Raw genomic sequence first — 15,053 nt, 5'->3', positions numbered from 1 at the left:
GAAAATTGTAATACACACTGACGCGAGAACGAAACTACTATGCTTCATAGTTATCCCGATAGAGCAGCTAAAACTTTGTGCAAATGGCAAAAGAGTCACGGTGTTAAATCTCCTCTGCTGGACCAATTATGGCAAGCCAATTGTAGCAGTATTCAATTCCAAATTCAATTTCAAATTTCAATTCAATAAAATTCAATGAAATTCAGGTTCAATTCAATGAAAATTCAAGTTCAATTAAATTAAATTCAAGTTCAATTCAATGAAAGTTCAAGTTCAGCTCAATGCAATTCAAGCTCAATCCAATGAAAATTAATTGAAAATTCAAGTTCAATTCGATGAAAATTCAATGAAAATTCAATGTAGACTATGTGCATAACATCTTGGATCAAACATGCGGGAATCCGTTTCCAAAAGCTTCTCCCGCCTTTTTTAATGAACAAAATGGAGGAACATATTCGAAACCTTGCCGATTCTGTGGATGAGTGCTCGAGACTCGTGTGACAAGTGTTAGCAAGCACTAGTTCAAGCTAAAATAAGAAATTTCCGGATTAAGTCACTCAATTCGTATCTGAAAATTTTGAAAATGTGAGTGGGAAGACCACCCTAAAATAACTTAAGTTCAACGAGCAATGTTCCTAGTGCCGTGGAGCGAGCTCAATTCATGTTACAAAAAAGTCGAAGTACAGGATTGTGTTCTTCAGCCAACGGGGACGACTTCGATCAGCATCACCGTCCGGTAACGGAGGAAAGAAACAAAAACCAACTCCAGAACAATCTAAATCGTTTGAATTTGTCTTCTGCACGTGGGGGATGACGACGAAGAAGAAAATTTGTCAATTAACTACGACATTATTTTGCTTCAAGGATTTGTTAATTTATTCAGTGCAGATGGAGAGGGCATCCGATCCAAAATTGGTGACGCAATTAAACTAAAATATCCGTTAGTTGGCAACAGAGCTTTTATTTTTCTTCGTGCAAACCGGCGAAAGTTAATCACACCTGTTAGCTGTGAAGAATACAAGTACAAGCAAGTGAAACTGCTCTGTGGGCAAGGAGTCATTTGCATTAAGATGAAAAGTGAACTGAACTGTTTAATACGTGATGACAACAGAAATAGCTTAATCGAATGTGATGATTTGCCTGGTAAATTTTGTACTGTTTTTAAAATTTTTAAAGCAAATTTTTAAAACTAGGCTGTTAATAAGAGCAATTTATTGTGACTTGTTTGTCCCTAGCCTCTTTGTGACCATTTGTCCATGGCAACAACCTAATTTTGACATAATCTAAGGAGGGCCACCGGTTTGTCAACCTACGACTTTAACGAGCTTTAATGCGTTTTACCCTCGTTAGATAAAGTCAGTAGTTATTCATTTACATCAAACCTTTCTTCACAGCTTAATCAACTATTTAAATCTTCGTAAAAAGTCTCCTGGTTATTTGTTTTTCTCACAGTGCAAAGTGTTAGCAAACATTTACAGAAAAGAACCAAGAAAGTTAGTGCTTTTCATTCTTATACATATATTTTTTTAGGCAGAAATGCTTAGTCAACAAGCTCCTGAACAACTTGAACAAAGAGAAATTCAATCAGTATCCACCTTTGAAGACCCGCAGTAAAGAAATTGAGTCAAAAAGGGAGAAGACGCTATCTGATAACACTGAAAATCAACTTGTGGGTCTGCTGGCAAAGGATTGTGTAAATTACTTTAAATCTATTGGTATTGAAAATCCTGTCGAAATTTTACGCTATGCACAAAGTCTGATTGTGACTGGGAGACCACTGGATGTGCAAGACGTAACTGTAAGTGTGGAGGGTGAAACCAACTTCATCTTAATCAATCGACAAGACGTTTTGAGATCAGCTTTGGAGGAAGTGCAATTTTTAAAAGACCCCAGACTAACACTTGCAGTTGGATTTTATGGTGAGAGTGCTGACTATTAAGGTTGTCCACGAAAAGGGTTCTTTCGCCTGTGTTTACGAGAGATCAAAGCTAAGTACTTCGACAATGGCCTCAAAGACCACCTTTCTAATGACTTTTCAACCATTGGATTAATAATGGTCATTAGCACTCTGCAGAATGGTAATATCCCCAGATTTATGAAAGAAGATCATCTCCAGGCCCTTTTTTCTTCTAAAGAGCCATCAAATCCTCGTATCTCAAAGCTTCGCTTTCATTGGCTTTAAAACCCTGAGGATTTACCAAATAGGAAACGGTATACCTAACTTCCTTCACCTTTTCAGACCTTCACAAATTTCAGCCTCGTCAAAAGGAAAGTTGATCGTCCTTCTCCCACCAAATTTCTCTGAAGAGGGTAACAATGTACGCCGTTTTGAAACAGAAATTTATGTTTGGTTCTCTAGATACACCAGGCTAGCAGCAAGTGGGCAAAGGGGATCAATCACCCTGGGACATATACTTCAGTATATCACGGGCACTGACAAAGAGCCCCCACTTGGGTTTGGTGTAGCACCTTGTATCGAATTTGTTGAGGCAACAAGCCATGGCACAAACCCGCACACAAATGCCCATTTCTACCTACTACGAACACTTGTGCAAATACATTGTGTTTACTAAGACGTGAAAAGGATGTATTGCTGCAAAGTGAGGCACAATTCTTCAATCTTTATGCTGGATTTAGCCTTTGCAAATTATTTTGTTGGAAACTTGTAAATTTAGATCCTATGAAGTCGTAAATACAATCATTTCTAGCTCATCGCTTTGGTTAATGTTTACAAGTGGAACAAGTGAAGAATGAAACATCACTTTCGGATGATTTGACCATGTGGCACATAGTTGAGAGGGTGGGCTACAGGCACTACATTTAAAGGGGTTCTGTTTAGCTGGGCCTGGTAAATATCTTGGGTATCGTTTCAATAATGAACTTTGAAGACTGGGCCTAAATTGTTGCATTTCCAGCTGAAATTGTAAAAGATAATTAAATTTCTATTTGAAATGTATGTTAGAATATGTTGAGTTGCAAAAATTGCTTACTTTGGACCACTTGCAATACAGAAAGGACATGTTTAGTGATGCCTTATAATTGTGCTGCACAATAATTTGTCACAAATAATAATTTAACAGGTGATTTAAAATGGGGTTTTATATTAAGAATTGTGAAGTTTTTAAGTCTGTGCCAAAAGTATTTTCAGGTGCCAATGCTTATGCAGTTATTGCACTCTTAACAATTCACGGGAAAGAATGAATTCCTCATTAAGAAAAATTTAAGTCCTAAGTTGTGGCATGGTTTCTAGAAAATGGGGGAGGACATCAGTTGTGTTTTATTAGTGACTTAACTATCTATGTTTGTTAGCAAAGAGTCAGAAATTGAAGAAGGTCTTCAACAAAAATACTTTTTAATTTGTCGTTAGACACAAGAACTTTCATTGCTGGATTATATCAATGTATCAATTGAAATGTGAGGATTATACCTGTGCTATCAAAAATAGACAGCTCCTCAAGTAAAGGAATTTATGTTTTATGGTACTTGGATGAAGTTAGTAAAGTAATATAGTAATATAGTTTATATTTGACCACTTGCAGCCTGAGGCTGAATTACGGGTGCAGTAGAAGTTGAAGGTAAAATTATTTATCTCCTGTGAATTGTGGTGCGCCTTTCGATTAAGCGCTGTAAAACTTAAGTAATCACAACAACCAATCATAGAAAGGAAAATATCACGAGGAGCCAATGAGAACTCGAAGTAAAAACAAGCAAACTGTTTAAAGCGCAGGAAAACGGGGTGACTAAGTCGTGATTGGTTTAAGCTTTGAATCTGATTGGTTGAAAAACCGAGTTTTCTGAACCAATCGCATAACAAAATATAGTTAACTAAAAGCAACCACGGATTACTTCGAATCTCAACTGAAAATTGTTCTATTTTTTTTTTTTTTTTAATATTTGTCTTATTTTTCTTGTTTCTCCAAGTATGAAGATCAATTTGCCGCCATATTTTTCCAAGTTCCGTCGGGTCCTAGTGGAGATTTTAATACTCAGATGTAAGTTCACAGCTCAGCTTCTTTTTTAAATTTTCATTCCTAGCATAGATTTCTCGCATTCCTAGCATAGGGTTAATTTTTTTTTTTACGAATAGCGATCCAGGAAAATAAAGGAAAAAGCGTCTTAATCTCTCCTTGCTCGAAGTTTTTGCTCGAAATCGAGGGGATGATACTCCTCTCGAGAAGAAACTTTTACCTCTATAAAAGGGTAGATATATAAACTTTCGTGAAATTTTTGTTTCTTTTCAGGGCGAAGGTTGCTCATGGAATTCTCTCCGGGAAATACGCCACAGCACCACAGGAACACCAGGAAACAGAAGGGCACCAAACAGATTAGGTGTTTCTCAGTGTTCAAATTGCATTTTGGCGAAGTCGCGGTCACATGTATGTGTAGTTAGGTTCCAGTCACATTTACTGCAAGTCTTGATAAGAATCAAGGCTGTTAAGGTTGATTGCGAGGTTTTTCTAGTCAACGTTGGCGGAAGGGGAAAATACGATGGAATTGGTCCTTGGTCAGGTCGATACTGAAAAAAGCACTGTAAACCTATAAGTACATTCCAGCAGAAACTCACTTTGATTTTATAGATTATGCTTCTGTTCACACATTGGTATGTCTCAAATCAATATTTCTGCTTCAGCCATGAACGCGATTATTTCATTCAATGACAAAATTGGCGTTTGCCCTTCACCACCCTTCAACTCATCACCAACGAGGATCTCAATGGGGTTGGCTGTTAGCCGTAAAACGACCTAAAATAATCAGTGATTTTTAACCGTCAGTCGTGAAAAATTTTTTACCTTAACAAATTTTTTATTTCAATCACAAAAGAAGGGGGTTAACCGTTAGCCGTTAAAATGGCCGAAATTTTATTTGCTAGCCGTTCAAGCTATCACCTTACTAAGACCCTCACTAAAATACCCTTACATTATTCGGCAAATCGGTGTTGGGTATACTCAAACTTATCGAGTTAAATTCGTTATGTTGATCGAACATCAAATTCTCGCAACTTATTTACCACAGATTGCCATATGTTGTTTAGAATGATTAGGTAAATTAAAGTGTCTAGCGACTGGTTTTGATGCGTCCTTGTCATTCCTTTTCGACGTCGCGAAGGTGTTCTCGGAATCGCCGGTCACTTAGTCGTCTTCTTGTTTCGCCGATGTATAACTTTATATATAAACGCAAAAAAATGTTTCTCAATGATCAAGCACTCCGCCATTGACGTGCAGTGAAATCTGTTGTGCTATACCCAAAGAGAATAGATATACATCGGCGAAACAGTCTTTCCTTACATTTAGGCAACACGGAAAGCCGCAAAACTCTTCAACAAAAGTTTATCTTTCAAATCGGCACTCTTAATCCCACAGGTATCAACGAACGCTTTTCATTCAACTAATTTATTCGGGTTTTCCTCGTCGCCATGTTCTCACTAATGGCGTAGCTCCCTTTTTCTGCATATAAACCCACATACAACCCACAATCCCTCCCTTCGTTCTGACGAAGGGCTAACGATCGAAACGTCAGCTTTTTTATTCGTTACGGTGGCCAATTTACAATTTCAACTTAGTTGATACAAATATAAACAAATTACCTTGTTACCCCCACCGACGCAGCACCACAGTTTCTTTAGAAACTTTCAGCCTTTATTCATTTGTATATGTGTGCACAGTGACCAAAGTAGCCGTAGCTTTCGTGTTGGTCACCGTCCAAGAACGCACACAGTGTGTGAAATCAGGAAAAGTTCGTTACAACTGTTGGGGGGTTTTACGACTCACTCGGCGAAATAAACGAGAGGTACCAAGACTCTGTACTTTTCTTTTATTATTCTCTTATGGAGAGCTACTACAGCAACGCTTTATGCATTTAATACTCTGTCGATCTAATGCTCTACGCATCCAATAATCATGCGAGAGGTATTAACGCTTTAAGTAGGAAAACCGTAGACGCTTTTGGGTTAGCTGTCCGTGAGAGTTTCCAAAGTGTATCCGTTTATTTTGCAAAAAGGGGGAAAATGGTTGGCCTTCTCCGAAGTACTTGGCGAGCACCAAAGAACCAATTAAACGTTAACAGCTGCGCACAGGAATTGCGCACACAAACCAATTGAACGCTAACAGCTGCGCACAAGAATTGCGCACACAAACAGGAACTTCAGTGTGGGTAGAACTCAAGGTCAGCTTTACCAATGCAAACACGACCACCTGTGAAACTGTCTAATTGTCTAAATGTCTAACACGGTAACAAGGAAATCCGTGAGCTGAGCCAAAAAAAAAAAAAACATAAATCTACCAAAACAACACGTCGGCGCAACAGCCAAGGATTAGCAAAACAAAAGGCTTAACTAGAAAAGTCTCAAAACAACAACTTTCAATTCACCTCACAACATTCCTCGATCCCGCCTAATTTAAGCATCGTCCTCGATGCGTATGGTAAGGGAAAGATTACAAGCAAGACTTAAGGGGAAAGATTACATGCAAGACTTAACTATCTAATACAAAATAACTAATTTTATTTTTGTTTTGTTTTGTTTTGTTTTGTTTTTTTAATTACCTATCAATATAGGCTTAATCCGATCAAACGGTCATTTATCAACTGTCGAAATTGAACTGCGCTTCCTCGTCTATAATTCTAGAAAAATGAAAGTTAAGGTTATTATATAGTGCATCATTAAAATAAAAGAAAAGGAAAACAATAGTTCAGTTCAGTTTAGTTCAATTCAGTTCAGTACCTTGAATGACTTGTCTTGGATAACTTGTATTCCCTTTCCGCTTTGGGGTCGTGTGCTGTACGTGTTCCCTTGGAGGTGGTTTTTTTTTTTTTTTTTTCAAACGACTTTATTGTTGGGTATATCAGATAAATATTTGAACAAGGCAAAAGTAGAATAATACAATAACAAATGGAAAACAGAAGAGAAACTGAGATAAAACTTCACCCAAAAGGGAAGACGCAAACGGGACGTGAAGTCCCATGCGAGGCGCCGCCCATTATGAATTAAAAAACACTATAAAATAGAAAATTACAAAAATACAGAAGAAATAAATAAATAATTTCAACTTAGTGGCACGAGCACGTGCTGGCTAGTGTCCACGTGCAGGGCTAATCAATATCATATATAGTTTTTAGGCGGTCTAGCATTACATTGCGGACAAACTTTTGGTACGAACCTGGGTTGTCAAAGCTGGCGGATGGTAAGACGGAGCAAGTAAGGTTCCAGAGTTTAACAATGGGATTAAATTATGAGGCCTGAAAAGTACTGATTCTACAAAAAGGTGTTTTTAGGTTGAAAGAATTGCAAAGTCTGGTACGGCCGTGGGAGATAAAGTCAACAAAACAGTGTACGTTAAAGTCAATATAGTTGTATAGACATTGGTGAGAAAAATAACAAGTCTTTCAGTTCTCTGTCATAGGATAAAGGGAGCAGGTCCAGCTTGATTAATCTGTCCTTGTAAGAGACCTCTCCCACCCGAGTTTGTAAAATCCAGCGGGTGGCGCGGCGTTGTACTCGCTCGACTTGGGCCTTTAGGGTGACTTAAGCGGGCGACCAGACTTGCGTGGCGTAGCACAGCTGAGACTTGACCAGCGACAGGTATAGCGTGCGCCGAACAGTCAAGTCGGTTATTAGGGGGCATGTTCGCTTTAAAAGCCCAAGGAGCTTGTTGGCTTTCGCAGTACTAGCGTGGATGTGGGGTTTCCAAGGGAGCGAACTTGTGATGTGAACACCCAGATCTTTTTCGGTGGAGACACGCTCAAGTTTAGCACTGTCCAGGGTGTACTCGTGAACCAGGGGGGAATTTTTACGGGTGACACTAAGTGATTTACATTTAGGAGTGTTAAATTTAATGCGATTACGCTTTTATCAGTTGTTTAGGTTGCCTAGAGTAGTTTACAGAGACTGACAATCACAAATAGAGGTGACGCTTTTGTACAGCTTGGTGTCGTCAGCGTACAACGCTGCCCTGGCCCCGCCTACGACTTCATCCGGTAGATCATTAATAAAGATTGTGAACAGTAGCGGCCCTAACAGACTCCCTTGTGGGACGCCGGAAGTAACTGGCGCCCACTTTGATGCAGCACCTTCCACAAGCACCCTTTGGGCGCGACCAGTTAAGTAGTCCGTGAACCATGCAAAAAGTGGTCCCGGAACACCGTACGCCTTCAACTTGGCCAGGAGGATTAAGTGATTTACGGAGTCGAACGCTTTGGCGAAATCCAGATAGATTAAGTCTGACTGAATGTTCTTGTCCAGAGCTTCGCCAGTGGCATGCAACACCGACAGTAGCTGGGTGACACACGAGCGGTTCTTCATAAACCCGTGTTGTAAATGGTTGATTAAGTGTTTCACATGATCGTAAAAACAGGTGCCCACACAACGTTCCGAGATCTTGCTGCTAATAGTAAGGAGTGATATGAGCCGCTAGTTTTCGGCGGGTTCTTTTGAGTCTTTCTTGTGAAGAGGTGTAATATCCGCAGTTTTCCACTCATAGGATAGCTTACCCCGACTCAAAGACAAATTGAAAAGCATGCAAAGACTAGGAGAAATTTGTTCAGAGCATTCTTTCAAAAGGTGCGCCGGGATGCCATCGGGGCCGCACGCTTTTGAGGTGTCCAAATTACTCAAGCATTCCCTGACTTCATCAACCAACACCTCTATATGAGAAATTTCCATATCGGTTAGTGAGTTAAATGGCGTGATGTTTACATCAGGAGTAGCCGGGAGAATTATGGAGCAAAAATAGTCGTTTTCGGACGATTGGTCCTCTTGTGCTTTGAACAATGACTACAGGTTTTATATTGGTGACTCTCTGTAACGGCTGTTGGCAAGGTAAGAGGACTGTCAGGCGTGGAATGTCGCACAGATATTCTGGAGATTCACCGGCAAAGAATACAGAAGATAATGAAATTGACCACTGATAGACCAAGTGCAACGAAAGCAATATATTCGACGTAAGTGAACTGAGTAGTTTCCTCTATCTGATCAATCAAACTGTCTGCCTTCTGAAAAGCGCCACTAATCTGGCCATCATAAAGTTGAAACAACTCGTCAAAGTTGTCAATCACTGTATGGTTAAATTATGATAGGTGGTGGAATGGTCAGTGACTTATGATGTAACATTAGTGTAGGAAAATCATCTGAGTTGGGATCCCACTGAACATATGAAACTGTGTCCGTTGAAAAGAGAGGTAATGATACCAGTAGTCTCTGGGGACAGGTGCCCAAACTAGTCTCCATTCCAATAAAACTGATGTTGCACGGGAAGTTATAGATTGCAAACGGAGAAATGTTAAGCTGCTCACCATTGCTCAAAGCCAAAGTTCCAGAAGTGGTGGAAAGAAAATATCTGCCTCCAAGATGAACTAATGGATGGATATGGTCGCACTTCGAAGTAGGTTGATGGTTTCGCGGGAAAAAAAGTTTCAGGTCTGGATTCCAAGCAAAACCTAACCATTGCAAGCTAGAAACTGTCTTGAATACATTCTTAGGGCATAAGAAACCTACTTCGCTTCTAAAACACCTACCTAATCCGTCTAAAGAGACTACCTTCCTTGAATTTGGACAATTAACTAAAGCAAGGTTTGTGTGTTGGACAGGCCCCGAAAAACATTTACCCGAAATATTAAACTTAAGTGGAGTCAAATGTTGTACGACGCAGAAGCTATCCTTATCTGTAATCTCTGGTGCTAACAATAAAATATCGACAGTCAAATCCTGATCGCTGTGTTCGACATCGACCATTGGGCTAGCCAGAACAGACAAACCTTGTTCCAATGCTGTTATAGTCAACCTCAATGAATAATCAGTAGAAAGTTTGGCAGACAAGTGGGAGGACATAAACTTAGGTAAATCGGAATAGCCTACAAATGATTTTTCATGTAGATGGGATATCTGACTCAAAGTATCTTGGATTTCAAAAAGTCTTAGGAAAGCAGCGAAAGCACGATTAATCTCAGCGGTATACTTAGAAAGAAATTCCATCGTCATTCCCTCGTAACATTTGGCTGAATTGGCAAATTGTTCTAGTTTTTTCTGCCTGTCAGTAAAACGGGTACTTTGGACCATTTTTAAATCCTGAGACAAAAAGTTTAATATGATTTTCATTTGATCAGTAATTTTGAACAAGTACACAATTTTTCCATCGAGAACTCGCAGCATACTTTGTGAAATAGACATAGCGTAAGTCAGAGCTCTCAGAGTGGCCTTAAGGTTCTTAACGTAGTTCTCTTCACGTTTATGTCCTATTCCGGTCCAAGTTGCACGAAAAATACCTAGAACGTCTGCGTGGCACATCCAATTCGAACGTCGCATGCGGAAATAAATTGACTATACGAGAGTTCGTCACTTCCTTGAGTTGTTAAAATTATCAACAAGTCGTCTATCTAAAATGTTTTGTTCTGGTTCCTAAGTCGACTAATTTCTGGGAAAGTTATGCCACTTAACTAGATATTCCATTTTGCCTTTCTTTTTACGAGCTTTAAACTGAGTGGCGACGATCTCATTTACTAATAGACGAGAGATTACAGTTGCCTCAACGCTCGGAACAGGAAATGCTTCGAACCATCAAGTAAGATAATCACTAAAAACGACGACATACCTGTTTCATTTGTTGGAAGGTGGGAAAGGCCCTAACACATCAACAACCACTCTATCAAAAGCATTCTCCACTGGAATTGGAAGTAAGGGTGCCTTTTTGGTGTTCCTAGGCGATTTTCCCATGGAACACTCAGTGCAAGACTTACACCAATGTTCAACATCTTTGTACATTCCTTTCCACCAATATCGTTGCTTAACCTTATTGAAAGTCTTATGGACTCCAAAATGCGCACCGGAAATGTGGTCACGCATGTTTGACAAAATTTCAAATCTCAATGCTGGAGGGACAACGAGTTGAGGAAATGAATCCCTAGAATTGCGCTTTCGATTGTTACCTAGATGGTAAAGTAAACCATCACGTCCGATGTAAAAACCATCACTCACAAGTAAAAGCTTGCGCGCTGCACAATCTTAAATGGGTAAAACATCATTTTCTAGGTAATCAATAATCTCACTAAGGTCAAAATGCCGCCTTCGCAATTCTCGTACTTTTGCTACTTGTGGCTCTTCTTTTTGGATTGAATTACATTACCTTGTGTGATAAGGACGTCTAGACAAACTATCCGCATGGCCATGCATCTTACCAGGGCGATGGATGATCTAAAAATCGTACTGTTGTAAAAGTAAGGCCCATCTTGCAAGACGACCAGAAGCATCCTTAACGTTCATTAATCAGTGTAACGAACTGTGATCAGTAACAACCGTGAATTGGCGATTCTGAAGGCAGGGCTGAAATTTCTTAATCCCTTCTGTTAACGTGAGCGCCTCCCTCTCAGCTGTGCTATAGTTGCGCTCTGCACTATTCAAACCGCGACCGTTATAGGAAATCGCTACTTCTTTAGCATTCTGGACTTGAGCTAAGGAAAATCCTATTCCTGTAGAACTAGCATCGACAAACAGTAGAAAAGGCTCTTTAAAGTTAGGGTAAGCTAAAATATGAGCGAATACTAAAGCACGTTTCAACTTGTCGAAAGCAACAGCACACTCTTCTGTCCAATTGAAAGAAACACCCTTCTTAGTTAATGCATTCATGGGGGTGACTATATGAGAAAAACCCTTGACAAAACGCTAGTAATAATTAGCGAGACCTAAGAAATTCCTGAGTTTCTTGAGATTAGTTGGAGTAGGGAATTCCTGCACAACACGAATCTTTTCTGGGTTTGGACTGATACCCTCAGGAGTTACGATATGACCAAGATATTCTACCCTTTGTTTAACGAAATTACACTTCCTCGGATTCAGTTTGATAATATCTTCACGAAGTCTCCTGAAAACCTCTTCCAAATGAGTTAAGTGTTCTCCAACCGATTTGGAAAATATGATAATATCATCGATATATATAAGTGCAAACCGATATTCCAATCCTCTCAAGATGTGGCCCGTAAGTCTCTGGAAACTCTGCCCAGAGTTTGTAAGACCGAAAGGCATCACCAAGAATTCATATAGGCCGTTGTGCGTAGCAAAAGCAGTTTCTATCTGGCAGAAGGATGAAGTTCTATTTTCCAGTAACCTGACTTCGTGTCAATTGTGCTGAAAACGCTTGTTCCGCTTAAAGAATCTAAAGTATCGGCAATCAGGGGTAAGGAAAAGCAATCTTTTCTGGTAATTTTTTTCAACTTGCGATAATCAACGCAAAATCTCATAGAACCATCTTTTTTCTTGACTAGAACAACTGGCGAAGACCAAGCACTAACTGACTCTTGAACAATTCCACGTTCTAGCATATCATTCACTTGTCTATCGATCTCTTTCTTACATTCAGGCGAAGTGCGATATGGCATTTGTTTAATTGGGGTAACGTCACTCGTATCGATCACATGCTGTACTAACGATGTTCTACCTAACTCGGCATCAGCAAAAGCGAGCACATCACGGTATTTCTTAAATATATTACGAAACTTAATTTTGTCATCGGCTGACAGAATACTATCAGATAAGGTCAGGCAATTGGGAATGATCACATTCTTTTGGTTGGTTGTCACTATTAAGAGAATAATGACTTTCGCGTAGGTTTTCGTTCGCATTCAACTCAAAAGTAGCTATGTTGCGATCTGCTTCCTCAAAATTAGCTAGACGGGTTCCACGGTAAATTTTTACCGATTCGAAAGAAGGATTAACCAACCTAATAGGGATAGTACCATCCTCTGCAACACTAACAAGCTCCGACGCTCCAAAAATCGAACAACGGTGAGATAAATCAGGCTTCGGAACAATCATGCCATCGATACCATACTTATTTGACGAGTCTTCAAGTTCTCCGGAAATTAAAATTTCTGACTGAGGTGGAATCACGAAGGTACCAGAGGCATGGACCGAAGAAATGAAGGCCTTATCAATTAAATCATTGTCGTCGTCTACGTGTACACCCTCAAAAGGAAAAGGACTGGGCTGAGAGGGAAAACTAACTAATCCATTCTCAAAATCAACTTTGAAACAAAATTTTTGAAGAAAATCTCTACCCAGGACAACATCAAAAGACAGGTCCTCTATCACACATACTTCGAATGTAAATATACGAGAATCAATAACAAATTCCATCGAAGTCTTTCCTATAGTAGTCAAACGACAACCATTCACTGTAGTTATATTTTCTGAAGAAGGTACACTAAGTTTAGGGTAGGCGTGACGCAAATACTGGCGCCACACTCTAGCGCTTACTACTGTGACAGCAGCTCCAGAATCTATTAAACATCGAAAATTATAACCCTTTAATGCTAGCAGGTAGAAGAGAACTTCCAGGCGCAAAAGAAATAGAAATATTATCAGCTTCGTCCTCTACGAAATTGTCAACACGACTGGAGTCCGGCTTCACAAAAGAATCCGTAGAACTGGAGCAGAGATGGGTTGTAATGCTAGAATTATCTAAACTCCTCTGGACGGGTGAACTTGTCGACCCCTGTTCACCATTCTCTAAATTACAATCAGTCAAAGACGAGTAGTCACTACATAAAGTTTCGTTGCTATCAGGTATCTGGTTTTGCTTAGCGTTGTGGTGTGACATGACCTCCGAAATAGCAATATCGTCACTACTCAACATATCATCAACAAAAACATCTGCTTGCTCAAAAACTAGACTGTTTTCTTCAACAACAGCACTTTTAAAACTTTGAGGTTCTTTTCTTGAGACCTCACACAAACACTCAGGAGTTTTATCTTGAATAGACAAAGCAGAAAATTTCGGCGTACTGGCGCCTGACAATGAAGTCGCGTGTCCTTTGCTAGACACCGGAGGTCGTTTAAGTACTTCCACAGTACTTGTTATGACTACTTCAAACAATTCAAGTAGCTTGATAACGATAGCTAAAATGATGGACAAAATAATGACGATACTACTCTCCAAGCAAGCGCCTTGTTTTCCTAGTCTACTACTCTGAGTAGGGTGGCTAGATGAATGATTGGGCAGGTTTGACAATCATCTTCGACACTAACGATTAATCTCAGCGGTATACTTAGAAAGAAATTCCATTGTCATTCCCTCGCGACATTTGGCTGAATTGGCAAATTATTCTAATTGTTTCTGCCAGTCAGTAAAGGTATTTTGGATAATTTTTAAATTTTGAGACAAAAAGTCTGATTTGCTGTTCATTTGATCAGTAATTTTGAACAAGTACACAATTTTTCCGTCGAGAACTCGCAGCATACTTTGTGAAATAGACAGAGCGTAAGTCAGAGCTCTCAGAGTGGCCTTAAGGTTCTTAACGTGGTTATCTTTACATTTGTGTCCCGTCCCGGTCCAAATTACACGAAAAATACCTAGAACGCCTGCCTGGCACATCCAATTCGAGCGTCGCATGCCGAAATGAATTGACTATACGAGAGTTCGTCACTTCCTTGAGTTGTTAAAATTATCAACAAGTCGTCTATCTAAAATTTTTTGTTCTGGTTCCCAAGTCAACTGATTTCTGGGAAAGTTATGCCACTTAACTAGATATTCCATTTTGCCTTTCTCTTTACGAGATTTAAGAATTCGTTCAGCTTGAAAAATTCTATGGTCGTCTTTCTCTGAGGAATCCGAACAAGGTTGGACCTGATTGTCTGAATGCGAACTTGAATCAGTAGTATCTGAAACTGGCGGTCTAGAGTTGACCCTTTTATCGACAGGAAGCTCTGACTCAAAGTTATCATCTGGAATATCGGACTCGTCCAGATAAGGCTCACTAAGGTCATCAACTAGATGAAGTAAGTGCCATCCAGCTAGCGTCGGTTAGCGGGTTGTTCGCAACCTTCAAGAATAGGTATGAGAATCAACCTCCGGGACAGGTCACTCCCGTACTCCGTGTAAACCAATATTTTTCATGGCAGGCATTTGATTCATTTTTAGGGTTCTTTTCCGGGAAAGGACGTGCCATCGATTGGGACACTCATGACCTAGTTGAATTTGTAAATATTAGCCATTACTTCATGGTTCATGAACAGTTCTTAACACATGTCTTTCAGGCACCCATTCCTGATCATTTTTACCCTTTGTATGAAG

General features: G+C 39.7%; 1 long non-coding RNA gene and 1 pseudogene across 1 annotated transcript; both read left to right on the top strand.

Moving 5' to 3' along the window:
- Positions 1–812: 812 nt before the first annotated feature.
- Positions 813–2,669, top strand: LOC148725376 (uncharacterized; annotated as a pseudogene).
- Positions 2,670–2,743: 74 nt separating this feature from the next.
- On the top strand, positions 2,744–5,054 carry LOC148725375 (uncharacterized). The gene is made up of 3 exons (XR_015991003.1): positions 2,744–3,575; positions 3,922–3,992; positions 4,242–5,054. It is a non-coding gene; the product is annotated as an uncharacterized LOC148725375 (long non-coding RNA).
- Positions 5,055–15,053: the final 9,999 nt, after the last annotated feature.

Source organism: Stylophora pistillata, chromosome 8, assembly GCF_964205215.1.
Source record: "Stylophora pistillata chromosome 8, jaStyPist1.2, whole genome shotgun sequence".
NCBI lineage: Eukaryota > Metazoa > Cnidaria > Anthozoa > Scleractinia > Pocilloporidae > Stylophora > Stylophora pistillata.
This window is presented reverse-complemented; position numbering and strand designations above follow the sequence as displayed.